Consider the following 27954-nt stretch of genomic DNA (forward strand, 5'->3'; position numbering starts at 1 on the left):
TATCGATCTGGAAATAGTAGTGGAACTGATTTAAATCTCAAAAATTGATGCTGGGTGGACAAAGTATTTAATTAGAATCTTGATAAATCAGTTAATAGGATAGTCCTTTGACAAACGAATATTGTGATTCAGATATTCATCCCAGTGCTCCAATTGATGGAGGATTACTTACAAGGGGAGGACACCATGTGGTGGACACCGATTTTGATTAGCCTTGGCACAATGGATCTGTGTCGAAAATAAGTAAATAGGGTTCCGAGCGTTTCAGCGAATAAGCCTTAATAATAGAGATATTTACATGGAAATTATTAAAAATTTCATAGTGGCCGCGGGGTTTTAGTGGGTAAAAATCCCACGGGTCGCGGTGCCTTTTGAAGAAGTCTCCACGTTAAAAAAAACTTTATCAATTTTTTTTATAATTTTTTTTTTTAAGAATTTTGTTTTAACTTGGGAAAATCTTCAAAAGGCACCCCGACTTCTTCAGAGGGAAATCCCTCGGGGGTGCCATAGTAGTGTGGGATTTTTACCCATTAAACCCCACGGCCACTATGAAATTTTTAATAATTTATTATTTACATGTAAATATCTGTATTATTAAGGCCCATTTGCAGAAACACTCGGACACCTATTTACTTATTTTCGACATAGATCCATCGTGCCAAGGCTCATCAAAATCGGTGTCCACCACATGGTGTCCTCCCCTTGTTAGAGCAGAGTGAACAAAGTTCGCGTCTTGGGAGGATCAAGAATCCTTCCTCCACGGTTTTGAGAACCGCTATCTTTCTATCGATACACGTTCGCGTACACAATGTCTTCCACCTACGTAGGGAAACGCCGATACAAGCCCGCTTGATTATCATGCATGTTGCGCTGCGTCGAGCAGGAAGGGACTTTTAATAATACGTCCGTGTTCGTTCGACACGTATCCGTTCACGAATGCGTCGAAACGTTTACCGAACGACAACAACGTGCCCGTGGCCCCGTATTTACGAGGTGAGATTGAATATAAATGGAAATGCGCCACTCGATTAATTGATGCCTTTCTATTAGCCCGTTTCTCTTCTCCTGTCTCTTTCCACGATAAATTTCACGTTCGTTTGAACGATTGATTCTCAGTGAGGCGTGGAATTCAGTGGAGTAACGTTCCAACTAGGATATCATTGATAATTTGGACCGCAACTTCTGTTTGCCTCAAACTTTTACAATGAAATCAGTTGGGTAATTCACTGTTTGCGACAGATTTCCAAAGGGACCAAAGAGGTGGCCCAAGTAATTACTTACACCAAGTGTTATTTCATGTGTTCTTATTTCGATTGAGAACTTAAGAGTACATTCTCAGGTAATCCCTTAAATAATTTAGGATTTTTTTAAAGTAAACTGTGACAGATAAGGTAACAAGTGTTTTTGATATTGATTTATACACATTTTATGACAAAACAATTTCTTTCGTTGTTTTTTCTCCGATATAATTGTAAATAAACAGCTATAACTCTGACGGTGATAAAAACACAGTGTACATGATATTCCAAGATAACCTCATCTGAAATGAAAAATCGAAAGTTTTTCTTAAAATATATGATTATCATATTACGAATCGTTACTGCAGAATAATGAAAACTCGATGATTGGTACAGGTTTTAGTGCAAGTGTCCCGAAACCGGTGATCTTTTATACTGAATAAAATCAAATTGAGTGGACCAAAACATATGAAAGTTGGTAATACGATAGCGAGTTCGTTAACGAAAAGAGTCCAGAAAGAATTTTTGAGATCCGTCCATTAGTTATTTTGTTTTTATGTACGCCGTTTTTTATTAGCTATTCATTTAAGCTTACATCGGAGGAAACACAGTAAAAAAAATTGTTTACCCTATGTGCTACGATTTTCTTTAAAAAAAAATCCTAAATTTTGTAAGGGATTTCACGAGAATGTACCCTTAAGGAAACTCTTATCTAAACAATTTCATTTCACGAAACTCTAGTTACGAAAACAGAGAAACTCTTAATCAACTAAGTATACCGTGGAAATAATTACCCGCAGGAAAAGTATCACATCTAGCGAAGAATTTAAACGCGAAAATAACTCCAAGTTCATTTCTACTCTGAAGGAGCAGACACTCTCTTAGAACGTGAAAAAGTCGGAAGGTTAAGATTTCGCGATTAACCGATCCACTGAAAGGTAAGAGGGGCACGAGGAGGCCCCGAAGGATAGTGCAGCAGAGTTCAAAGAGATGTGGAGAGTTTTGAAAATTGCACGCGTAAACTGTTCGACGCATCGTGCTCCCAATAGTCACGTAATTTCGTTGCATCGCGGCGGCGCAACGAGAGTTGCGCTAACGAAGACGAATCAATTATGTAAGCAAGTAGGTCAGAAAGGTTCACGGTCAATTTCGCCCGTGGGATTGTGTACGCAGTGTGGATGGCCGTGATCACACTGCACCAGTAACTTTGGATCCTTGGTGCTCTCTTCGCCAGACCTAAATCATCAGATTCCTTGAACCTCTTTCTCCACGCCTCTAAACGACCTCCTCGAAATGCAAACTTAAACGAGCACCGAGCAGGCTCGCTTTAACATCTTCTCTCCTACCGCGGACTGACTTCGTGCTCGAAGTTGGCAGAAGTGTTTATCCCTCGGCTAGCAGATGAGAGATCAATTTTTACCCGACTGCGGCACGCAAAGGAGGGTATTGTGTTTATCAGGCTATGTATGTACTATTACCCGGCCGAAAGAAGATCCCCAAGAGGCGGGCTCGGGCGATACAGTCCGTCGCTATGACGATTGGTCGAATCATCTATTTGGGCACACTTTTAATGACGCGGCACACGTATTTTGGTTATTGGCTGAAGTAGGCACATACATTGTCGCACCGCGCGACAAAGAGAGCGAACAAAACCCATCGAGATCGAGTGGAATAGAGCGATCTGACCGACAAGCGTCAAAGCAATAGCGTAGGCATCTCAGACGGTTAACCATTAATATATAATAACATAAAAATTTCCTTATTTTTCAAACAATCTGTGCGACATTGCGTTTGGGTTTATTTTAATCAGAAAAATCTAACCAAACCAATGATAATACTTTCCTGAATATATTGTGAAAAATAAGGAAATTTTTATGTTATTATATATTAATGGTTAACCGTCTGAGATGCCTACGCTATTGCTTTGGCGCTCGTCGGTCAGATCGCTCTATTCCACCCGATCTCGATGTGTTTTGTGCGCTCTCTTCGTCGCGCGGTGCGACAATGTATGTGCCTACTTCAGCCAATAACCAAAATACGTGTGCCGCGTCTTTAAAAATGTGCCCAAATAGGTGATTCGATCAATCGTCATAGCGACGGACTGTAATGCTCGAGCCCGCCTCTTGGGGATCTTCTTTCGGCCGGGTAATAGTATGTCCATGTTACGCTCTAGAGTCTGTACGGATACACCGATTTGGACAAATCAGGTGTCTTTAGAATTGTCTTGACGTTCCGAATGTTATAGGATATAAAAAAAATAAAAAAATTAAATAAAACTTTAAAAAATTAAAAAATCGACTGCTTAAAAAACATTAAAAAAATTAAATTAATAAAAAAAATATTAAAAAAATTAAATTAATAAGAAAATTAAGTTAAAAATTAACTTTTTTAATTTTTCTTGTGAATTTTTAGTCCATCTGGAAAATTTAACTATATCTCTTACTTATTATTAGCATTATTTCTTGGAGAAGGATTTTAAATCAGATCAGAATTTATAGTAAAAACTTCTGAGGTGTGCATGAATATTATGAATAAAATTGTGAGTCAAAATGGATGAGTAGATTATCTACTGTCTAAGAGTTAATGATTGACATAAACCTCGTATAATTTGCGTCCTTTCTGATTTTAGGAAATATTCGAAATATTAGGTTCCAAATTTACCTCGGAGCTTGTAGATTTGCTAATTGATATTTTTAATAATTTGGTGTTCGCAGGGAAGTGGGTTCGGTTTAAATCCCAGAAAGCAATCACGTTCGTATACACTTTATTTAAAATGATCGACGAGATGAGTCGAAGCTCCAATGCATTTCAATCTCGAATATTGGATGTTTTGCTGCGCGTAAAGCTCTCAATTCTGAATTGATGGAATACAGAGGTGGAATAAAGAGGCTCAAGGTTTTAGGAACAAATGGTGCTCTTTCGTTTTTATAGAGAACTTCAAAGCAATTTCATACTTCCTCCAGAATTTCTGACGATTTTAAAAATCATATTTCACTCGAGCATAATTAGTTTACAAACTTCCTGTATTTTTATACGAGTTACTTTACACTTCCCAAGTCTGTCAAAGCCCCTAAAGCAACGTTCTCTTTCAAACTTCCACGGAGTATTAAAGCTTCAGTACCTAAACAGGGTCCTTTGAACACCAAATGTCTCTGCGAAGCGGATCGTTTGCGCAAATAACGTGTAACAGTAATCGCTACCAGAGACGTGGAGAAGTAATCCAGCTGAAAGTTCTCGTTCCAGGATTTCCCTGCTACCGCGAGCGCGTTTTCTCCCACGCGCGGATATTTCCCGTTTCACTGTTACGATAAATCCCGGCCATGCTTATCTTCGTTTCCTCGTTTCAAGATCTCGTGTCTCTGCACAAAAATACGCGAACGATAAGGCCCGGTAGTCGGTCTGCAACAAAAATCGCGGCAGGTAACTCCGTGCGTTTTGCTCTGGCTCGTGGCCACAGCCGTTTCCCGATGTAACAGGAAAACTTCTGCTGGTTGCAGCCAGATGGGCTGTTACCACAATTTAGCGAGAATTGGTGAAAAAATTTCGTCACTAACGAACACTGTTTAATATTTAAATTAATCCAGTTACCTATTATTAGGCAACTTTGGGATTGAAATGTTAATTCCCTCGCTAATTGACTTCAAAATAACTGGAGAATCACAGTTTTATTCTGTGCAATTTATATCGCACCCAACTATTCAAAATAAAAAAATATATAGAATTAAAACGAGTGAGCAGGATATTTAACAGGGAATGGAATAATTTATTTTAATTATTTTGCGGCTGATTTGAAAAATTAACAAATTGAGAAGTATATTGACGAAAGAACTAAAGTGCAAATTGAGCATATAGTACCTAATTACCAAAACTATGTTAATTTTTAAGATGATAATTCAAGAGTATGTTAATTTGTCAGACGAAAATTCAAGATTACGTTAATTTTCAAGATGAAAATGCAAGATTTTGTTAATTTTTCAGACGAAAATTCAAGCTCACATTAATTTCCAAGATGAAAATTCACGATTGCTTCATAATTTTCATATTCACAATCACAGTGAATTAATTTTATTAAAGCAAACAAATGATTCCTAAATTATAAGCGACATCCTTTTCTAACGACTCGTTTGGACGATCGTAAACGACATTGTGTTCCCGCGATTGACGAATGAATCGCGAGGCCAGAGACGTAGGAATTACAGGAACAATACTCGTTGTTGACAGAACGAAGCCCGTCGCAGATCACAGTGGCGGTTTTCTCCGCGATCGATACGTTTGTAAATATGAGGTGCAGATTTAGTGTCGCCGAGGCGCGGTATTTGATCAGTCGTGTATAAAGTTTGCTGTCACCGCGAGATAACGACCGCGGCTGATTAAACCAGCGTCGCTGAAAGTGTCTCGTTAAGACAACAGCCTCGTGAATTCCATTTCCAGTTCCCACGCCTATCGAATTCTAGATGCTCGCGAATGTTTTGGCAATTAATTCGAACGCTCGACCAGCAGTGGCGACACTTGGGCCCCGGGGTCAAGTTCTTATCCAAAGCAAAACACCATCGAATTACAGGAAACCCAGGCCAGTGCTCAGCCATCTCAATTGGCAGACATTCCCTCAGATCGGAATCAGTACACACAGAATCTAATTTCAGTTCTTATATCTGCGAGCCACAGCAACGTAATAAAAGCCGATGCAGAGCGGAACGCTCGAGAAATTCGTAGTAGAATTTCAAGGAGCACAAGCAACGCGTTAAAAATATATATTCCCACGTAAACGGATCGATTTTATTAAGGGGTAATGACACTGTAGAGCCCGGAAAAGCAGCCTGATTTTGCGAATTTTTTATGCGTGTACAGCGAATGGAATGCAAAATCTCTTTGAAGGGGTTTATTGCACATACCTTGAAGTATGATCACAATTTTTTTTATAATTTTGTTACTACAAAATGGCGGCACCACAGATCAACAAAGGAAAATTTTCAAAATCGGCCCCGTTCGACGATAGCTATTGACATACTTTATAAGAAGATTTTATTGTTTTTGATTTCAGACACGACGTACAGTTGTTTTCAGACCCACCGATTAGCCGTCTAAAATCGAGAGACTTTCGGATATGTATGCATAACTTCCGAAGAACAATAGTTTTCTATCTGAAACTTTTTTTTTAAGTAGTTCAAAATACTATGTAAACATAGTAAAAAAACGGGAAATCTTCATCAAGCCGTTGACTTGTAAAAAAATCCACAAAATGTACACACTTTCCGAGGATTCAAACGGGTGTACCCCCTTAAGTGCGCACCAGCCGCTCAATTTTCTACGCGATTTTCCGCGACCGCTGAGCCAGCACCAACCAGCAATTTGTCTCTCTTCGATTGAACCCGCGAGTGGCCCCGATCTTTACACATTTCCCCGCGCGTAGGTACCCTCGCGCCAATAACGTCGAACGAAACTGCAAGCGATCGTGCGAAAAGTGGGTGTGCCGACTGGATTCGGCGTCAATTATTCCCGACGTCAACACGGCCGAACCTATTAATTAACGTGGTTGTCCCGTAACTTTCTCCAGGCGGTCGTGATTGTTCGAGAGGTTCGCGAAATCGAGGCGGGAAACGAACGGCCCGCGCAAATAAATGGGTCGTCGCGCGGCAGTATCGGCTCGCGACGGATGAGAATCGATTAGCGCTGGAACAGGAAGCGTGCGCCTGCCGTTTCGCCCATCGCGTCTAATGAATGACGATAAATGGCGTTGCATGCCCCGACCAAAGGTGGTTTCTTGGACTCGCGAGGCGGAATCGCGAAATCTGCCGTTTTCCAGCGACCTTCGGTGACGTGGTCGCTGGCCTAGATCAGGAATTACTAACGCCACGTTAACAATGGGACTGCGACGTTGTTTTTTAAACATGACTACCATGGTACTGCTCAGTAGAGATCCTGCTCGAAACTGTACGCGCCAGAGGCACGGCTAGGAGCCAGTGTTGACATTTGCGCGATATTTTTATGTAGATATTACTTTGTGGTCGATCTGCGGCAACGGAATGATATCTCGGGGTTCTGAGTTTTGGGTTCTGATGGGTTTTAGGGTGCAAGGACCCAGTTCCTGATCAGAACCCAATTCCTGATCGGTTTAGGAAAATAAATCAAGTAATAAGCTTATTATGATACAAATTTATTCTAACAAATTACTAAATAATTATGAAGTATTTGGAAATTTATTCGCGGAATTATGATAGCGCATAGTAAAACGTGTGAAGGTGATCAGAAACTGCTGCCTTTGTATTTTTCACTTGCAAAGTTAAATTATGAAATAATTATTATCGTAAGGCTTTTTGAGGGGGAGGGGGTTGCGAATTTCTTACGTTTTCTTACACGGGGGAGGGGTGAGTCTAATTTTCAATAAATACAAATTCTATCATTAATGTTCCGGAAAAGTAGTTTTAGTTTAAATTTCCCGAAATGGTGTTGAATAAATTATATAAACCTTTAAAAGAATTTTAATAACTGAAAAAATTAAGTGTAAAAAATATTACGTAAGAAGGGGGTTGGAATATCAAATCTTACGAGGGGGTAAGAATTCGCCAAAATTACCCTTACGTAATTTAAGGACCGCCCCTAATGTCGCGGAGGATTGTGAACTGTTTTGCTAACGAGATACGATTGTAAGGATAAGACGATTTGTGTTTTCCCATTATTGAAATTCCAGCTTTCCTAAGTTTCGCGCTCGGAGGACGCGAGCTCCATTAAATGGTATCAGACCTTACATTATTTCCAATTCCGCCCTCGTCTCCATTAATCGGTAATTGCACAGGTACGGGGCAATTGCGCAATTATGCTGGCTCGTTAAATAGTAAATTGTAGCGCTACTTGTTCATATAAATTCACTAGTTAGCTGAGAATTCGCGTTGATTGGACGCGTGACCCCCCGCGGGCTTTTGCAGCCTTGACGTTAATGGAATTTGCAAGTTCGGCCGGATGTTTCGACGAAAAATTGCTCCCTTGAGTAGGCGCTGCATCGAAACTTCTCGATGGCGACCGAAACTTTACGAAACTTACAATAATCCTACAATGCAAGTACATTATTCAAAGATTCTAGTTTCTTCCTATTTAATTAAGATAACTTCAGAATGATTTGAATAATGTCATTACGCAGTTCGACAGCCTTCTGGACTTGTAACATTCAATAGTCGTTTCTTATAGGTTTTCGTGCCCTGAAAACGAATCCGCAAACCGTTTGTCGGCATTTTTGTGGAATATCTCGAGAACTATTAGAAATAGGGGAATAGCGTGAATGGACGAATTTTGTGTCTTTGAATGCGAAATATGACTGACTCACTACATTTTCAAAAATCCACAAAAATGATTTTTCACCCCTAACTTTGAACGCAGTTTTCACCCCCCAAATATGAAAACGGGGAAAAATAAAAAAACACGTGTTTCTTATTTTTCGGTCCTCTATAACATATCCAAAAATCAAAACGATCGGAGGCGGACACCTAAAATACTCTCCTTGTTAGTGTCCAAGCCTCAGACGAGATGGCCTAACTAAATGCTGTAATATTCATGTGCAATAGCGCTCGCAGGTTAACGTCTAATCCAGCGAGATTCTCGTTTATGCGCGATTAATATCGCATCCACGCACGTCGCCCACGCATATTAGATTCGCGAATCTTCTCGACCCACGCCTGTCGCTGTATCGTAATGCAACGATTCAGAGACCTCGTCTACTGCACGCGAGAGAATCCCGTGATTCATCGATACCTCTGACACTACCTCCCTTTCGATTCCTAACTCTTGTACAACGGGATAAAAGTTCAGTCGAATTGGCACAAGCATTAAGATTTCCCATCGACTCGTTTGAGGGAAACTAAAATCCCTCAGCCACTGCGCACGCAATTTTACAGCCCCTATATTAAACAAGTATCCAAGGAGTTTCTAAAGCAATTAGGAATCAGAGAAAGTCACGGTCGAGCTGACCGAAAGTTATCTAACTAAAGAAACCAATGAAAGATCCTCGCTCCTTTATCCGAAAAATAATCCAATAACTCCGCCATCAGGAGAGATTCCATTTAAAATCCCTATTGAAAGGAAAATCTTATTCGGGACTTCTAAATATAAATCTGACGGAAATTTCGTGCTCCGCACCTTGCGTGCTTTATCTCGAAGTTCACGTGGGTAACTTGCTACAGATTTTCCAAACGAAACAGCGGATGGAAAATCTGGCACCGTTCCGTTTATCGCGAAGTACCTGTCGCGTGATAAGAGCCTGCGAGATCTTTGGTGGTCTGACAGCTGCGCAGCTGAGAACCACGGCGAGGCTCTCGAGTGGGCGCTAAACATGTTTACCGACAAGATGCACCGATGCGGGAGCATTCACACGGCTGTACGAAGTCCACGAGTGCCCGCTTCCCACCGAGAATACTCCGATAGGGATAACTAGGCTTTCGTTTCTCGATTAGGACTTGGATGTCGTTTGCATACAGCAACGCGCGATCGCGCTTGAACGCCGCCGCGGGCTAACCGGGGCTGCATGATTCGTTTTATCACGCGCCCCGTCCGCTCCGGCCGACGTTTTTGCGCGATATTTCCGTGCAACGTTGTAGGTACATACGATTCTAATTGTTGCTGCTGTACTGCGCTCGAGTACAACTGCTCGATAATTCGTTACGAGTGGCGCACTCGATCTTGGAACGATCTATAGCGGCTCGATGGTGTCGCTTCGCGCTTTTTCGCGCACCCCTATTAACTCCCATTTAAGACTGCCTGCCTATTTAGTCACGAAAGGACATTTTCAAGTTACTTGAAAATCGAAGATACTGTTACTTTCTGTTATTATTAATGAGTTCGCAATATATTTTTATTGGCGGCCAATAAACATACTCTCTATTAACAGACTTCCGCTTTAAATACCTATCGCGATATTATCTGAAATGGGCACTAAATAAAATTGTCCCCTTTATAGCACCTCTTCCCTGCGGTTGGCAATCCTATTTGGAGCACCTCGATAAGGAACTGGCAATTGGGAAATACTGTGAGAGCGGCATCTACTAAAGTAAGCTCTGTATTCGGATCAATCGCGTTACAGGACTGGTGTCACACAAGTATCGAAACAGTGCAATAATGTTTTTGTCATTAAATAGTCTGTGAAATTTTACAAGATCGATCATCGAACAGTCGAAGTTCCCAATACTGGCAATTACATGTGACAGCTAACCCGATTAGAATGCTTTTTAATTTTTGCCACCGGATTGCGTAGCGGAAATAAGAAAATGCCAATAGCAATCGCGAAGTTCGACAGACCCTCGTGAGCCACTGAACCCTGCACCCGATGCCCCCGCGGAGGTGCCAGCGTGTTTACACGGAATACCGTTTTCAACGGGTGCCAACGACGCGCATCAATGCTCCCTCACCTGTGTAACTGGTGCACCGGTGTGCCGGTGAATATGCTCGTGCACGTATCGTCGTCGCTTGCCCATTCATAAAGGGGGACTTCGCGAAGTACCGCGCTCCTCTCACCTCGCAGCTATGTATGACAACGGGGATATTCATTCATGCCAGCAGCGGCCCGCGAATTACGCACGCCAGAACAGATTTCCTCGGAAGCCGTGACTCACCTCGCTCTATACACCCAAGACATTGACTGTCAACAGTCTATTGCCTGGCATTAACGCGGCGCAGAAATCGTATCGTCGCGTTACGTAAAGCTGAACGATCCTCCGTGGCAAGCCACGCGGCGTCACTGGAACGTGATGTTGTTGGGTCGTGCGATAAGAGGTGAAGAGAATCGCCGGGCTCTCAGGTGAACGTTTGGGCGAACCTAAAGGCACGTTTCCACGTGTGCGACTCGTGGAGGAGAATCTCGAGAGCAGAGGGAAACTTCGTGGCTATCCTTTTAATAGAAACGTGACTATGTTCAAAATCACACCGACTTCGTCAGAGTCGTTTAGTAAGTTAGTCACCAAACTGGATGAAGGAATAGAAACTTTTGACGTTACCTTTGTTCAGATTTCCGAGTGAAAATACTTTCCATTAAAATGATTAACCTTCACTCTGTGGACAGGGGTGCAAACACAACCCAAGCTAATATAAACGTAAATATAAAGCTACCGAATGCAAACTTTCCCAAGTATTCCTGTAGGAATGCTGTCTGTGATATTTTTCACACAGAATTTCATAAAAATTTCATTGAAATCGCGGAATTTGAATGCAGTAGCAGGCTTCAAAGGCACCTTGCGGCACCGAGCGCTTAACTGTGTATAGGGGTGCACATACACCCCGATATTCCCCATACAAAAATCGATTTTTGTAAGCAGCTGCGTTAGTATTTTTCTACAGCGTGCTTTGTATTTACATTCCAGTTGCCTAAAATAAGGTGAATGTCCCAATTTCTGCTCATATCCCCATTTCTGCTCATTTCGTATTTTTCTTATTATTACATGCGTTACGTTTGTACTATAGTTGCAAGAAAATAATTATAAATTATTCAAACATTTACGCGAGTGTTGCACGAGCTTAAATTACTAATAGTTAAGCATCTCGAAATATCTTTCTTAAATAGTTTTTGAATTGGTTGATTTATTATTAAAGAATTAATCAATTACTCTGCAAATTTTCCTTGAAAGGAAAACAGATTTTTTGAGAAAAGTCTTATAGCTTTTGGGTAAAAAATTTCCAAAGACCACTCTTTTTCTCGGCCTCCTGACCGAGCATGACCCCTTAAGACGGGATGTGCCCCAAGAAACGTCACCCTAACCCAGAAGTTCAAATACTTTATAAATTACTTCGGAGTTTCATAGGAATCCCAGAACTGCACCTAACCCAGACCTAACCCTTCAATTACGCCTTATCTCTGACACGTTTCACGAAACTAGCAACCGCCAGGGCCAAACGTTTCTCGGCGGTGTCACCGAAGCCGTGCCCGAATCCGCTTACCGAACCTTCTTAATGGGTGAACAACACCGAGCGTGACTCACTTCCGTCGCGGGGCAGGCCAGCTAATGCACAATTGCAGGTCTAATCGCTCGTAGTCATTCCTCGGTAATCGTTGCACGTGATCTATGTTTCACCGACAGATTTCGATGACGCGCGGAGCAGCTACCTCTGTTCCGGTCGCGCTGCTATCTCGCATATCATCCGTTGCCAGGGACAATCCTTATCTGCGGCGACGTGGCTAAGATACCTACTCGTCGCTGCCTGAAAAGAAATGTTCACTTGCACGCGAGCGTATCTCTCCTTCGCCAACGAACCCTCTTACCTTGGAGGCTCGAAGAAATTCGTGCACAGCTGACTAACCGAGTCGGAAAATGAGGTATGCCTCTCGTTCACTGCCTGTTTCCAGGGGCGCCTCTTTGGAAAGGGACAATTATCCCCGCGGTATCAAGCGCGTACGCCAGCGTAATAATTGTGGGAGCCAATATGGCAACGCGCAGACTTTGCAATATCCTGTTTTCTTCGTGCCTCGGCCGGCATCCACGACGCTCCTTGCGGTACCGCGCAAAGAAACCGATTCCGAGCGTGCATTAAACTGTTCGGCGGTGGGTAACGTTTCCCGTGCGCAGAAAGAAGTGGGCCGACAGATGTCGATACGGCTTTGTTAGAAAATTCGTTATTACGCTCTCTTCGGCCGTGCTCGGGCGAGCCGTGTTTACGTAACGCGTCGTCCCAACGCGATCCCGAGAGAATTAGCTGCTGAACCGTGACACCGCTTGATTAGAGGGAAATGGGACGCTCGGTGCTCCTGTTGTTAGGAAATCTCTAGCTTAATGCTAGTCATTTGGGCCGCTTTGAAGGCTGATCGGCTGGCGGCTTGAGTAATCCGGGAGGAATGCACCGGTTGCGGTTTTACAATGTATTGTAAGAATTGAAATATAGATAGGGATTTGTGGCATTCGCAGCATCTCATCGACCACCATGTCTGCGCGGAAAGATCGGTTAGTCGGTCATTCGTGTGAAACATTTGTGTAGGCTTTTGATATTCAAAAAATACCTACGCAAAATTGCACTCACTGTCGACAATTATAAAAAAAAAATCTAGTAGAACAAAGGTTGCTTCAAAACTATATAAAAAATCCAAGCCCTATATTTTTATTTACACGAACAAAAAAATCCCTAACTTTGTCTTTTGTTAGAGGCTTCAAGGTGGGGTTTCCCCTTAACCCTCTGGGTTACCAAATTTCTTCGGGAAAATATAGTACTTTACGGCCAAATGTGATAAAAAATATAGAACATGCATAATGAAAAAAAAATACTTTTCAGAGAAAAGTGGTATAAAATCAAACTACATTAAAACGATATCTTATTTTTTAAAGTATATATTTTGCGCATTTTGCATTAGCAATGAATTTATTCTCTTTAACAAATATATCAAAGATTCGATTGCACTGAAAGCCCAAATTAACAAATATATTATATAAGGAGCACAAGTTTCGTGCATAGTCGCGGTCAGGGAACAATTTGCCCTTCAAAGGGAGGAAAAGTACTTGTTTCCATCCCTCATTGTTAGCCGCGCGATTCCACGGTCTCGAAACGAAACGTAACCGATGAGTTCTCCGGCTTTGCCCTATTTCTCGCTCTCCGCGGCCTTTCATTAGCACGGCTCGTTTCAGTCGCTCTGCACTCATCGTTTTTGCGCTTTGAAAATTTTCTTACGTACCTCCGGCGCTGCTTCTATTTCTAAACTACTCGTCGGGACGATAAACCCGCGAGAATTATACGTAGTAGAGCACGAGCCCGCCGTGAATCGCGGGTAGAAAATAACCGGGACACGCTCGTGTCGAAGTCCTTATCGTTTCGCGCGCTCGGCTTCGAATTTTTTTTCTCCCATTTAGAAAAACAAATTGCCCGCGATACGTGGGTGCTGATGCTTGAAACGTTCGCGAGAAAAACACGATATTTATTCGAGAATATCCAAGAGCGCTCTTTGTGTTTCGATAACAGACGAATCTCTAACTCCTGTTCGCTTTAATCAACCGCGTCACAGTTCATATCTATCGCGTTAATATAGAGAATTCTCATTGTTCCACGGAATCTTCGTGTACCGCCCATTACTATTTATCATCCTTATTCCCATTATCCTAGTTTCCTCGTTTCAATAAATTCCACGGCATAATTTCATTCTTCGCAGAAAGTAGCGCGTGCGGAATAAAACATCGCGCTGTAGGTATCCCATAAATTCGCGAGGATATACACCAGCGTTCATAAGTATTAGAGCACCCACTCTGTGTGGAATAATAATGCGAGAAATGTTGCAAATAGAACTCGGACAAAGCTTACTTTATTTGGCATTTTAAATTGAAGTCGGAAAAATAAAAGCAGCAAAAAGTATCAAATACCACGTCCCAATAATTATTATGAACGGCAGAGGAAGTTCGCAAATTACACTTTCACTGTCTACTAGTACGCTCGCGAAGATGCACAGTCCCTTTACTCCCTTTTTAATCCGCCGACCGAAATCGCAGGCTTACAGTGTGCAAAGGTAAAAAGTCGCTGAACCTAGAAACCTGAAATTCGGAGAGTATGTTCCTTTTGCGACGTAGGTGTTTCTCTGAAATTCCATCCCCAAGGGGGTGAAAAATGGTAAAATGAATATTAGTTAAAGAAAGGTCACTGTACAAAAATTACTTTAAAAAAAAAAACAGATATAAAAGTAATTACTTTTAATTATTCTATCGTAGAGAAACACGAGTATTTTGCTAGTAAGTTAGGCATCGTCGTTTAAATTATACTCTGGTATTCGACATATCGAAATGGCTTCCGAGTCTGTTACCGCTTCTTTCCCCATCGAGTGCATCGCCATTATGCGCGACAGAGTGCCAGGCCAGCATTGCACGAGCAATAATGACGAAATTTCTGTCATTACCATTTTACGCGAATTCGCGGAAGCATAAAGTGTGTCGAGTATTTCGCGCGGCAGGCACCTATCTCCCGTGAGTTCGCAGTTTTCTGTGAGTCAGAAGATTCTGCTCCAGCGCCCAGCGTGTTGCTTCTTAGAAGTTTTTACAGCTAGTTGAGAATACATTATAGCGTATAGGTGAGCGAAATATTCGTAGGGCTCTAGGCGGACGTTTGAAAAATACAACTCTTTCCTACCTTTTTGCCTACAGCGATGCTGGAGTTCCACTCTCGGGACACCCCTTTTCCCCATCTCTCCCTTCCGATCCTCGCCGCATTACTGTTTCACGGTCATGAACACACGTTCGATCGGTTTGACGTTTCGCGCGCTGCCATAAGTTTCTACCCGTCGTGAAATCTGTTCGTTCTCGATCGGGGAACGTGAAAGTTTGCCAAGTCGCTACTTCGGAGATAATATACAATCCAATTTTCTGCCTGGCTCTTCCAGCCAAGTGCTCGAGCTTGGATGCAAGATTAACGAGCACGCGACTTAGATGGGGTAGGGAATGAAAAAAAACTGCCATTCATCCTTGTGCTCGTTCTCCCGTTCATCTTTAATGCCCGTGCCGAAAATTCCTGCCCAGCTTTGTTCCACGGAGAAAGTAATGTTAACGGGATATTTTTCGAGTCTCCCTTTCGCTGGATTATATCATTTTCACGCTGATCGTTACGCCTCGCCTACCTGTCGGTGAAAACATCGTTTCCCCGGCGTGATTCGTTATTTCCACGGTTCTATCAGGCGTATTGACGCTGCTAAACATTACGGAGCATCCAGAGCGAGGCGGCTCGCGGTTATTAACTCGACCAGCCGGGCGGCTGTTATCAAAGTAACGATTATGCAGCCCGCCTCTGCAGGGAGCGCTCCCCGCGCCTGAAATTGCCCGAGTCGTCGATCCGGCAACGATAGACCGAGGTGCCAGTAATTCCATAGGCAATAAGTGCAAGTAAGTCGGGCTGTTAGCCAGGCACCGGCATTTCCATCGCATTCCCGGCAAGTGCAGCGGCGTCGATGCACCCGTGAACGGTGAACGCATGGAAATGCGATGTGCACTGAAAGCAACGCGTAAAGTGGCAAATAAATCACGGGGAGAAAGCGACGCGTTTCTTTCTTCCTTCGGAGCAAATCTGAAATGAACGCTGATCGATCCTCACCACCAATCTCCTTCTTTTTCCATTAAGACGAATGGCCCTGTTACTGGACGTGTCGGGATATATGTAATTCTCTAGGAGCGAGTAGTTTATATTGATAGGTAAAGAGAATCGAGCCAAGCTGTGCAAAAACATGCCAACCCTGACAAATCAGAAAAAATTAGTTGAACGCAGTATTTATTTTATGTAGGGTTTGTCGGGTTTTAAAAGGCGGGTTCAATAACCAGTTTTTATCTATAGATTTGTAAAATTCGAAACCCGGTTTTATATACTAGAATTAATATGCAGAAATGAATTAATTATTTAATTAATATGCAGAAATGAATTATTTAATTAAAAATGTTAACATTTTTTACTTGAAATCGCCTCGGGCACAAGCATAGTGTAGAAGGTAACACTTTACTGTAAAACTAATCTTCATGAGTTCATATTTTCAGACAAAAAAATACTAAATGGAATAAAGATTTATAATTTGGTACCACCTTTTAAAAGATTTATATTTTGTACGGATTTTAGTTATTTTAATTTCTTTATTTGGTTCTGTATAGATAGAGTATATTTTATTTTGTTACATTTTTGTAATTCCATAATATTAAGGAAACTGAATTTTTTAAAATTAAGTACAAATATTTATTTTCTATTTTAATTATATTCTTTTTGTGAAAAATCGAAAACCGGTCAAACCGGTTTTTAGGGAATTGTGGAATTCAAAACCGGTATAACCGGTTTTTGGAGAATAGTGGAATTCGAAAACCGGTTTTTTTCAAAAGTCGGTTTTTGTATAAACCCTAATTTTGTGAATAGAATTTCATGATAAAGTGTGCAAAAATATTTCGTGTTCAAATTCCTATTCGGTGCAATCCGAAATTGGATCACTCCGAATATTCGAATTCTCCTAATTATTCAGATATTCGTAACACCTCTAGTTTCTTTCTCAGACCAACGGTTTACCCAAACTTTGTCTTTATACTGTATAAAAATCTGTATTTTGTTATGCACCTACCAGTGAGACACTCAGCGCACTTCCTGTCTGTTAAATACACCTCCGATCGCTGTCTAATACGAAGAACAAAAAGATTGCGTGTTTACGAGCATTACCGTGCGCCGAAACTTTTATTGCCGCGTTCTGTCTCCGAGAAAGTGACGTTTTATCCGTCGGCGATGTGCCCCGCGGCCGATAAGGCGCTGGGTGTTTCTCCGAAAGTTTTCGAAAGATCTCTTTATCTTAATTGCTGGGAGGCGCGTTGAAACGCGGAAGTACGAGGCCAGTTTCATTGCGCTTAGTGGCATCCAGAACAGAGAAAGGTTTCGTCCGCCGGGGAACAATTATACGTCGCGCTGCACCGATCCGAAATGGTCCCAGCGAACTGGCGATGGTCTCCTTTCTTTTTCACCCGCGTGAAATCTGGGTGAATCGCGTTCGCTCCGCGACGCTCCAATGGATTTAGCGGCTCCATAGCCTGTTGCACTTCAATTGAACAAGGTCAATAATCCTGCGTCGGACAACGAGTATCTAGAGTTCTAGATCCCCGCTCTCTTTCGTCGGGCCTGTTTATCTAGTTGCCCCGAGGCACTGGAGAAAAAGTTCTCGCTCAACGGCAACGGTATAGGTGGTAATTAAATTAGTCAGCCGCGTACCGTACACTCATGCAGATTTCCGATAGTGAGTCATTAACGGTCAGTCACGTGTACGCGTACAGGTGAAATCACTGCTGCCTCCGCGGCAAATAAACGTCGCGTTTCTCGGATTCTTTCGAAATTCTTCACGCTCGTTACTTCGCGTATGATGATGACAGTGGCTAGAGCCTGAAAGTCGATCCACCTTGACGTAATCATTAATTCGATACTCTGTAGGACTTAACTCAATTTAGCTAGCTCCTTACGCGTGAAAATTTAATTTACCCCCTGGGCCATCTTCGCATAAAAAAATTATGATTATCCAAACACTATAGGAGAGACCGGGGCTAGTTGACCAATTTTTAATCTATCTAATTTTCATAAATGGACCATTGGTGTTTTGTTGACTGCTTGCATACTAAAAGCTTACCAATTTTATTAGGTACACAGGCTTTTAATTTTGAAGATCGGTTTTTAGTAAACTACCTCTTCATTTCCACGAAAAAGTGGACCCCTCGGAACGTTTGCCATCTGAGCCTTTATTCTTAACCTTGGCGAAGCGATTTAAACTCCTCAGCCTGACCCTTGGAATCCAATTAATTAAATTGTCAAAAACTAACAATATTATCTAACATTTTATTTTCTGCAGAATTAATTACAATACCTACTGACAATTAATCGGTTGCTACGGGAATGTTCCATAGTGGATTGTTTCGTCCCTGTGGCACCAGTACAGAACTATCCCCAGAAAAAACTTTAAAAAAAAGTGAAAAAATTACGCCAAGTACATGAAATCAAATAAATCACAAAAAATAGAATATAATAATAAGTACAAAATAAAAAGAAAGATGTGAAATCAAAATGAGCTGCAAGTACATAAAGGTGCTTTCCAACTGCGCTTAAGATGACACAACTACATATACACAGCTAAAATGCCGTGTTCATACATTCCATTACTCAATCGCGGACATTTTAATTCCCATCAAAAAGAATCTCTGTGGCACCAGTACAGAACTATTCCGCAGTAGAACCTTAATGGGTTAAATCCGCCACTGTAAAAAAATATTCTGGATAGTAGTAACTCTTTTCCATCTGCCTGCCTTTACTTAGCAAAGACACGCGCGCAGTGACAATATTAGGGAGTTCTTCAACCCCTGCGCGTGCGAGTCACTCCCCCCCTTGTCACTCGTCAGACAGAAAACACGAGCGCGTTTCTCACGGTTGCATCTGGCCGGTGCCCCGTTCTCTAAAACGCTCGCCCACCTTGTCATTATGATTGGAAACCCTTTCGTGGAATCAGGTCAGACAGCTGTCTCGTCGGGCGTGCTCGCGCACCTCGCCCGTCTCTTCCTCCACCGTCGAGTTCTTTCGTTTCCTTTTCTTTCCCCCGGCTGCCAACAAAGGCCAACGCCGGCGAATCCCGCGTCGTTGTACACATCGAACGCCCACGCCTGTACACCCTCGTGAACGCGGCCGGATAATAGCGTCCGCGGGCCTCCCTATTGTCCACTTACGGTCAAAGTCTCCCGGTAAACGGTCCGCGGTAGGAAAAATTCAGTACACGCGCGACGATCGTACCGAGCATCGCGATGAGATCACTGATTGGGAGGAGCGCAGGTGATCTGGGCATTGCGACCCTCGCGCGGAGCTGGGAGGTGGTTTGAAATTGAGAGAAGGTGGAAAACAGGTACACGCCACCGTTTTGTGGTTATATTAGGAGCCGGTGGAATTACACTTCTTACATTGCAGGATTAAAATGACCGATACCCTGTTGGGTACGGGCTGCTAAACGTGCCCCCCCCCCCCCTTCTACCTCTTATAGGACTGTGTTTGGGGAAGACCAGGACAAATACTGGGCCCTAAGGGGTAAAATAAGTTATTAATATAAAATAATTTATATTGCTACTGTTCTAATACAGTACATATACCTTACTGAAATGGATTTGTATTTAATATGTGCTGACAATGAGACAATTCTTAATAGCCAGTAGCAAAGCTTAATTGGTGTCCTTTAATAATGATACAAAGTATCTTCAATTTCTGTTTTATTTTATTAAAATCGAAGTTGTAACACTTAGTTACAAATTAGTGACAACTTAGTTACAAATTAGTGACAACTTAGTTACAAATTAGTGACAACTTAGTTACAACTTAGTTACACTTAGTTTTGTCCTGATCCTCCCTGAACACAGTCCTGCAAGAGATTGTAGGGGGCCACGTTTAGCAGCCCATACACAGCAGGATATCGGTTGGGCCCTCGCTGAGTGACCTCACACCTGGGTCACTATAGCTCGTAGAGGCACTATACATTGACAAACTGTCAATGCGGAACTTACCCAGTTCCACTTACGATACTGGGTTGCTGTCTTCTCCAGTAAATTTTTGCGGCTGCCCAGGTATTATCGGCAGTGAAATATGCGTCACCCAAGCCATTTCGAGGCGAAATCCATGTCAGCTCGGACTGTGAAACTGCAGGCTCGTAAAACAGATAGAAACACTGATAAATATTTGGCTGACAGGAGGAAAGTAACGTGACTGACCCATATTTCTCGTGGTCCTCGTGGGAACATTGGTACTGCTCGATGGCACGTGGAATCGATCGAGTGTTTCTAAACAAATTTTTACAAAATAAAACTCGTAGAAACATGCAAAAACGCTTTAATAACCGTAGATCTTTAAGAGGAAACCTTCATGAGCTTGAAATCAGACGAAAGATCAAAACAATCCACAGAGAACATTAAGAAGCTTCTTAAAGGGTTATGCCTACCTGTGGGGTCTGAACAAAACATGTATATTCGGGAATTTTTGGGAGGAAAACGTGAAGGCTTTTTTAATCAAACCTTTGTGTATTCGAAAGTGTACATGTTAAACTACTTTTTAGTAATTTTTACGATGGAAAATATAAACAAATAAAAGAAATATCAGCGATCTTCCGGCAGCGATTTTTTTTCAGTAGTTTGCGGTGGCAACTCTAATTTTTACCTGGTTTATCCGAAATAAAAAATTCGCGGAATTTAGTATATTAGATTATCTAGTCCTTATCTGTTTATTATCTCGAAAATTTAATTTGCTACAAAATAGCGGCTTCTCATAACAAAAGTATCAATTTTCCCCACAGAATCGCTCTCATTTTTCATAATTTTTCATGTGTAAAATAGAAACTACGCAACGGAAATGAAAAAGCCACGATTAAGGACTAGATTATCTAATATACTAACTAAATTAGGTCGAATTTTTTATTTCTGATGAACCAGGTCAAAGCTAAAATGGTCACCGTAAAGTACTTAAATATAAAAGCGCTGCCAGGAGATCGCTTATACTTCCATTATTTATTTAGGTATCGCATTGCAAAAAAAACTGCAAGAACTTTAAAATATATACTTACAAGTATTCAGCCGTTTATTAAAAAAACTCTATAAATTTAAAAAAAAATCCCGAAAATACTTGTGTCTTCAGACCTTAGAGGTAGGCATAATCTCTTAAGGGGTCTCGGCATTCGAAAAATCGATTTTTATTGCATTTTCCGTCTCTTCTGAATAAAATACCGCTTGGTTTATAGTAAAATTCGCAAAATTGTAGATTTGGCAGCTAAAAACGTGAAACGGCAACCTATAGCGTCGCCGCGAACTCTAAACGCGTTTTTCTTCGCAGTAAAAGACGAAAATGAGCCGCTCAGCGAGCACACCTTGCATTCTTACATCATGGTGTTACCGCGGATTGATCCACTCGCGTTTCCCGCGACAATGTTGCTCAGCCAGAGCAATCGTTTTCCCGGGTGGGGCGAAAAGTAATGGGTAGGTACACTCCCGTCGATCGTCACCGAGTGAAAAGCGTCGTCCCGCCCGCGAAAAGCTCCCGCGCCTCTACGGCGCGCGTAGCGAGAAAAAAAAGTTCGTCACCTGTCGCGTAACTAGAATCTGCCCGGGCGATCGAGTTGTCTGCGGTTTTCCCTACGGTGCGGTCTCGTTGAATAACGTCCAGCTCGGATCACCTTCGAACACGAATGTGTGGCATAACTTTGACACATTGATCTTAAGCCGATAAAACGCGGCGAAAGAGCATGTAACGTGCGGTCGGGCACGCTTCGGAAAAAATACTCGCCCGTGTCCGGCTCTTCCTGTTCCATGGCTAGACGCTAGCGTGTGGTACGGCCGATGCACACGCCTGTTATCGTCGTGTCGCGTTTTGTCGCCGCGCGGCAGCAACGGGGAGACGCAGTTGGTCGTGACTTTGGACTCTTCCGTTTACGGCTACGAGAAAGAAAAAAATTCTGTCCCTTGATAAATCATTTCTGTGACCCGTTATCTCGTGTTTCGCAACAATGGGGGGGGGGGGAGTGTGTTTCCTGGTTTACGTGGTCCGTATTGCTGTTATTTAATATCGGGAAGATCGTTGACGGTGCAGTTTCTGGATCCTCTGCAGTGGTATTCAGTTTTATAACTATGTTAGTCAGAAGTTTGTAGATATTAGTTCACACCGAAGCAGTCAACGCTTTAATTAGAGATTTCTAATTGCCTCGTTCGTCGTTAATGCGATAGATACCCCCCAACAAAAGTTCTGATTTTAACGAAACTTCGCGAGAATGTAATTTTTTGATCTGTGGAAATTTACTCTGAGAAGGTGTTAGGTTTTAAAGTTGTCCAGTTTTTCAGTTTTTTAATATAACTTTATTTTTCCTTTAGCAGTGCGATGCGGCATACAAAACTGAAGAATTCTTATATTTAAAGTTTTGTTTTATCTCGCACCGTTACAGAGTTATATTAAAAAAACGAAAAAACGCGTTTGGGGGTTGATTTCGCCCCTTCAGAGTGAACCGGGTTCGCGGGTAGTGGTTTACCTTTAAGCGTCACCGTTGCAAGTGGAAGGAGTGGTTTTTGGAAACACCTCCGCCTGAATATGATCGTAAACGTATTTCTCTGTTAGCAGCCTGAATAAATTGATTTCTATTAAATTTCAGCGAAACCTGCTGTTTCATTCCCTCTCCTGGGATTCGGAAGTGACTCTCAGACAGGCTTTAGATAAAAGTGATAGTCGAAAATTATTGCCGGTTTCTTCCGAATGCTACGAATGAGTCACCTGTTCCCGGGAGTAGAAGTAACGGCGTCGTCTTTCCAGGAAATCGAACTAGGATCGGTTCGATCGACGCGATCAACCGCGTGCAACGCCATCGGTCGGTTCTGTAATGCTAATGAAAGCATTTCTACCCGACAGATTTTTCTACGGCGTAAACCGAGGGGAAACAGATCTGATCAGATCCGGAACTTCCTCCATATCATGTAAGCAGAAACGGTAGATGACAGTGAAAGCGCAATATTTGCTTATGCTGAATCTTACATAATGTACCCCGTGTACTGCATAATGCCGTGATTGGGTTCCATTAATCTATTTCCCTTCGTGCGGTACGTTTTCAGCGCGGCCACTTCTTTCCATTCAAATATTACATCTCTAACAGACTTTAGAAATGGAACTTTACAAGCAATTCAACAAATATCACACTGTCTTAATAGAGGACTAAAATACTTCCTAACAATGTATATGTAAAAATTGAGAGCGATCTATGTATTCGGTAAACAGCCACGTAACCGAGGGAATCCCACAACGCCGAGTGACAAACCATGCTTTTTTTATTACCGCAATCCCAGGCGTCACGAAAAATCCGTTACTGCTTTCGCTGGAGTTCCGTAAGCCGGCGACGATTCGCGCGCCACGCGATATCTCTCTCGTTCCGAACCGTCCTTCTTTTCGGCTAAATAAATCCCACAGAATTAACTGTCGTTAATTATCACTCCACGCTTCCCTATGCCCGAGCATAAGCAGCAGAACGTTCGCACTTACACGCAGCAGTAGCGAAACGTGCGTGCATCAGCGCCAAATGCACGCGTTCACACGCACGCGACCCATACGCACCGTCTTCAGAGTGTGCAGCGAACGCACACGCGTGTGCGTGGGCAGTTTGACCCAGCGATTGGCTCGAGCCACAGCGGTAGGGATAAGGAGAGGCGCAGGGGTGGGGAGAGATGTGCCCACAGTCCCACTCGGTTTCGCGGAGTGAGTGAGTGAAACCAGTCAGTCAGTCAGGCAGGGAGACTGTCGCGTGGTCTGCGTATGGGAGCTCACTCGCGAGCACCCTAAACTACAATCGTTCGTTCGCCGCGTGGTTGTGGAACGAAACGATCGTGTTGTTAGTGGTTGAAGAGATCGTAGATCGCCGGGATCCCAAGCCTGCAACGGTGCACTGCCATTTCTACACTGCCAATAGATCGGCGATCTATCGATAATCGGATCGATACGATCCCCGATTGGTCGTTCCTCGCGAGTGTTCGTATCGTAGCATTTATTTCGATCGTTCGGTGTGCTTTTACGTGGCCGCGAATACGATCGCGGACTTGGGCGTCTGTATTTCCTCTTTATGGCTACCGGTCGCGCGTTTTAAGGCTCGTGTAAAGCGACACGATAGATCATAGTTGCCGGACCCCAATGGACGTTTTCCACGGTAGTAGTGACGTGCCGCCGGTTTTCTTGCAACACGTGACAAGCGAAGAGACACTCGCAAGATGCCCAGCCAAACTACCACCATACTCCTCAAGTGTTCCATGGTGGACGTGCCCGCGCTCAACCACGTTAAGCTGAAGTCCCTGTACGGGGTAAGTAGCATTGCATCTGGAATCGCCCGTAACCGTGTCGCCGTCCGCCGTGCAATACCCGTGCGTTTGATAAGGACCAGCTTCGAGAGCGAACATAACGGTACACGCGCGGGCATGTGGCGTGTCTTGTTTGTTGGTGACCCGAGACCGATGATATACGGCCTTCGGGACCGTGGACGGGACTCGAAAGATTTCTACCTGCCGTGTATGTATATCGGACATTTTTTACCGCCTTTTGTCTCGGCCGCGGGGAGGCGCTTTTGTCCGCCAGGAGATGCTTAATGGACCCTTTCCAATCTTCCGAGGATCTTCCCTCCCGATTTCTCGGCACGGTGTATAGCTTCGCGGCGATGTTGGTTATATTATATTCTTCTCGGATTTATCACGCTTTTCCTCGCACAATTCCTTGCAACACGTCCAGTGTGACGTATTCAGTATTCGTGTTGAAATGATTCTTTAGAATTGGTGCGTTCAATTTTCGAAATCTCCGTCGAATAGGTTACACGCGTATTCCTCGAGCGTTCGAGTAAAGTATCGTTCTCCGTCGATGAATTTAAGAAGCGTTTAGTTTAGAATGTTTGCGAAATTTGTGGAAACGTTCGGAACCAGGTGCCAGAACCTGGCCCGTTTCCACACAAAGTCGCGTGCATTGACCATCGCAAGGTTCACCGGTCGAGTGGAACGAACCAACGGTCGTTGGGGCAAAAAGAAAAAGAATCTGAACCCCGGCCGCGTGCACGCGCGGCGTAGCCGCGAGGGCTCATGGCAGGGTGAATAAAGGGAAGGTCTGGCCACGGTGTCTGGAGATGTTTGTGCCTCATTAACGTTAACCTCGTTCAACGCGAACGCAGATGCACACACGAGCCGGGAGGCGTCCGTCCAGGAGTCTCACGCTCGTCTACTATTCGTAATATGAATGCGCGACGCACACGTGCATAAGAGCACGGTTTTCCAACGATGCGAGCACAATGCGTTATTGTGGTGTCCTTGGACGCGTGACGCCAATTCAAATTATTTCAAGACATAGAACTATTAGAATTTTAAAGTATTAGTGTTTTAGAATTTTGGAACTATGAATTGTAGTAATTTTTAATTTATGAATTGTAGTAATTTTTAATTTATGAATTGCAGTAATTTGTAATTTACGAATTGTAGTAATTTATAATTTATGAATTGTAGTAATTTATAATTTATGAATTGCAGTAATTTATAATTTATGAATTGTAGTAATTTATAATTTATGAATTGCAGTAATTTGTAATTTAGGTAACTATGAATTTTTGAAGTTGCGATAACTCAGAATTTTGAAAATCTAAGAACCTGAAATTAAAAATCGTAGTGTGACTAAGAATATTAAGTTGATCAGAGATTAGATAGAGTTTAGATTGAAATTCTAAGTTTTGATTAGGAAGGAGAGATATTTAACATGAAAAATCGCACGAAGTCAAGAGGGACAGGCGCCATGCACGCAGAGTGCTGGACATGTGTGCGATGAAAGCGCAGGCTGATCGCACTGTCGCGCATACGGTACTCCGTATTGACAAACGGACAATGGGCTTGCGGGCTTACGGTGTAAAACCGTACCAAGAAAAGTGTCAACCTCGCTGTTTGCCATTGCCTCGATAAAAGTATTACCCCTAACAGAGCCGGGCGAACGGCGTTCGAAGAAACACAGCGGCGGCGAGGGGGGGCAAAGGGAAGAATTCTATTCGAAAGACAATTCTCGAAGCTGTTATCGCGCGCCGTTGCACCAGTTACTGCAAATTTCAACCGTCGCACTATCGCGTACTCTGCAATCTATCAAATGGATATTTCCACGGGACTACATTTTAAAAAAGAATCTAATAACTTCTCGATGTATCAAGCGTAATGACTAACGCGCTGTACACCGTCTCCGCGTTGTCAACAAAAACAGACACCGTACTGTCTCCCGACGTCTGTAAACAAAGCCGATCGCCCCGGCTTCTCGCTGGGAAAAATGCTCGCTTTAATTCGCCCAGCTGGAAAGCCCGGGGAAAGCAGACGTTTAATTTACATAATAATCACGCGCTCGGCCGCCAGAGTCGATCCGGAGGCTCCGGCTAGGGGCGTAAAAATACGTCGATCCTTATCGATAGTACAACAATAACTTTCATTATCGGGTATCAGTCAGACGATCGATAATCGCGTAACGTTTCGAGCAACGTGACTGCCGCCGTGCATGGCGAGCGCGAGGATTGCTGGGTCTCGTGTCTTCTTTCTGCTTGTATCCACCGTCTAAATATAAATAGAACGCTTTTAATTCACTGCCACTGCTGCAGGGGAGAAAACGGACACGGTGTGTGGGAATAGACACGGCCGGGGAACCTCTCGAAAGTGACGAAAAATTCAACGGTCGTGCGACACGTGCGTGCGCATGCACCACGGGGGCCACATGTGTGTCTCTCTCGAGAAGCACGATCGCTTTGTGTCTTTCTCTATCTCTCCTCGAGCAGCGCGTGTCTCTCTCGAGAGGTTCCACCGCTATTCCCAGCTAAATAAATCGACCGGCGAAGGAAAGGGCGAGATAACCAATACTGCTAGGTAGCGCGGAGCATTGTGTCGTAATTGCGCGTTAAGGTCCCCTCGTAAAAAGAAACAGCAACCGACCCGAATGGAAACGCGGAATCAGTGTCCACGCGCTTTTCTTTATCGGCCTTATCGGAACCCGTTTTCCCTCTAACGTAGAATTTCGTAAACGATAAAGCAGACAGCCGCTGTGAAACTCGCCCACCGCCGCCTACAGATTAATCGCCGTATATAAGACACGTTTATAATCAATCATTCAGTGACCCATTTTTAACGAGCCGCGGCCTCAGACGTTTATAAACACTTTTTTTCTCGCCCGGTCGGGGGAAAACGTTGGTGCGTATTATTTACAAGCTTTCGCCCGGATCGATTCGCACTATCGAATTTCTGCGAGCCGGAGCGGTTCGGCAAAACGAAAAGCGGTAACGCAAGATCCCGCGTCTCGGCAGCCGTCGTCGACGAGTAAACGAAAACAAATCCACCTCCGTGGCGTACGGTCATTCGTCGATACGTTCCGCGGCGGAGTGGTCGCGTCGACGGTAAACAAGCCGGAGTATCCGGCGGTGTATTCTTCTTCCGCGGAGAGTGGGCGCCATGTTTTCTAGCCGGCTCGAGGTCCACTCGAACGTCTCGAGTGTCGAAAATGGAACTCCTCGGGGACTGGTTCTGTCCTTGTACCGCAGCCGCCGAATATCGTCCTGGACTGGCCCGAGGATAGGAATTACACGACGTGGCCCGAGCGGTATCGCTTTAATTCGATAACCTGTTCCCTTTTTATGCGCCGATTCCGCTCTCACGGAGAGCCGCCACGGGGACAGCCGTTGCTCTGTTGCTGCTGGTTTTTTTCCCCGCCGGACCTAGCCTCGCCATGCGCTGTACGTACACAC

At 43.4% G+C, this 27954-nt stretch overlaps 1 protein-coding gene across 4 annotated transcripts in view; it reads left to right on the top strand.

Moving 5' to 3' along the window:
• LOC143367492 (uncharacterized) overlaps positions 1 to 27954 on the top strand; it is a 234784-nt gene that overhangs the window by 147540 nt on the left and 59290 nt on the right. The gene's annotated exons all lie outside the window — the stretch shown is intronic.

This window comes from Andrena cerasifolii, chromosome 3, assembly GCF_050908995.1.
Source record: "Andrena cerasifolii isolate SP2316 chromosome 3, iyAndCera1_principal, whole genome shotgun sequence".
Lineage (NCBI taxonomy): Eukaryota > Metazoa > Arthropoda > Insecta > Hymenoptera > Andrenidae > Andrena > Andrena cerasifolii.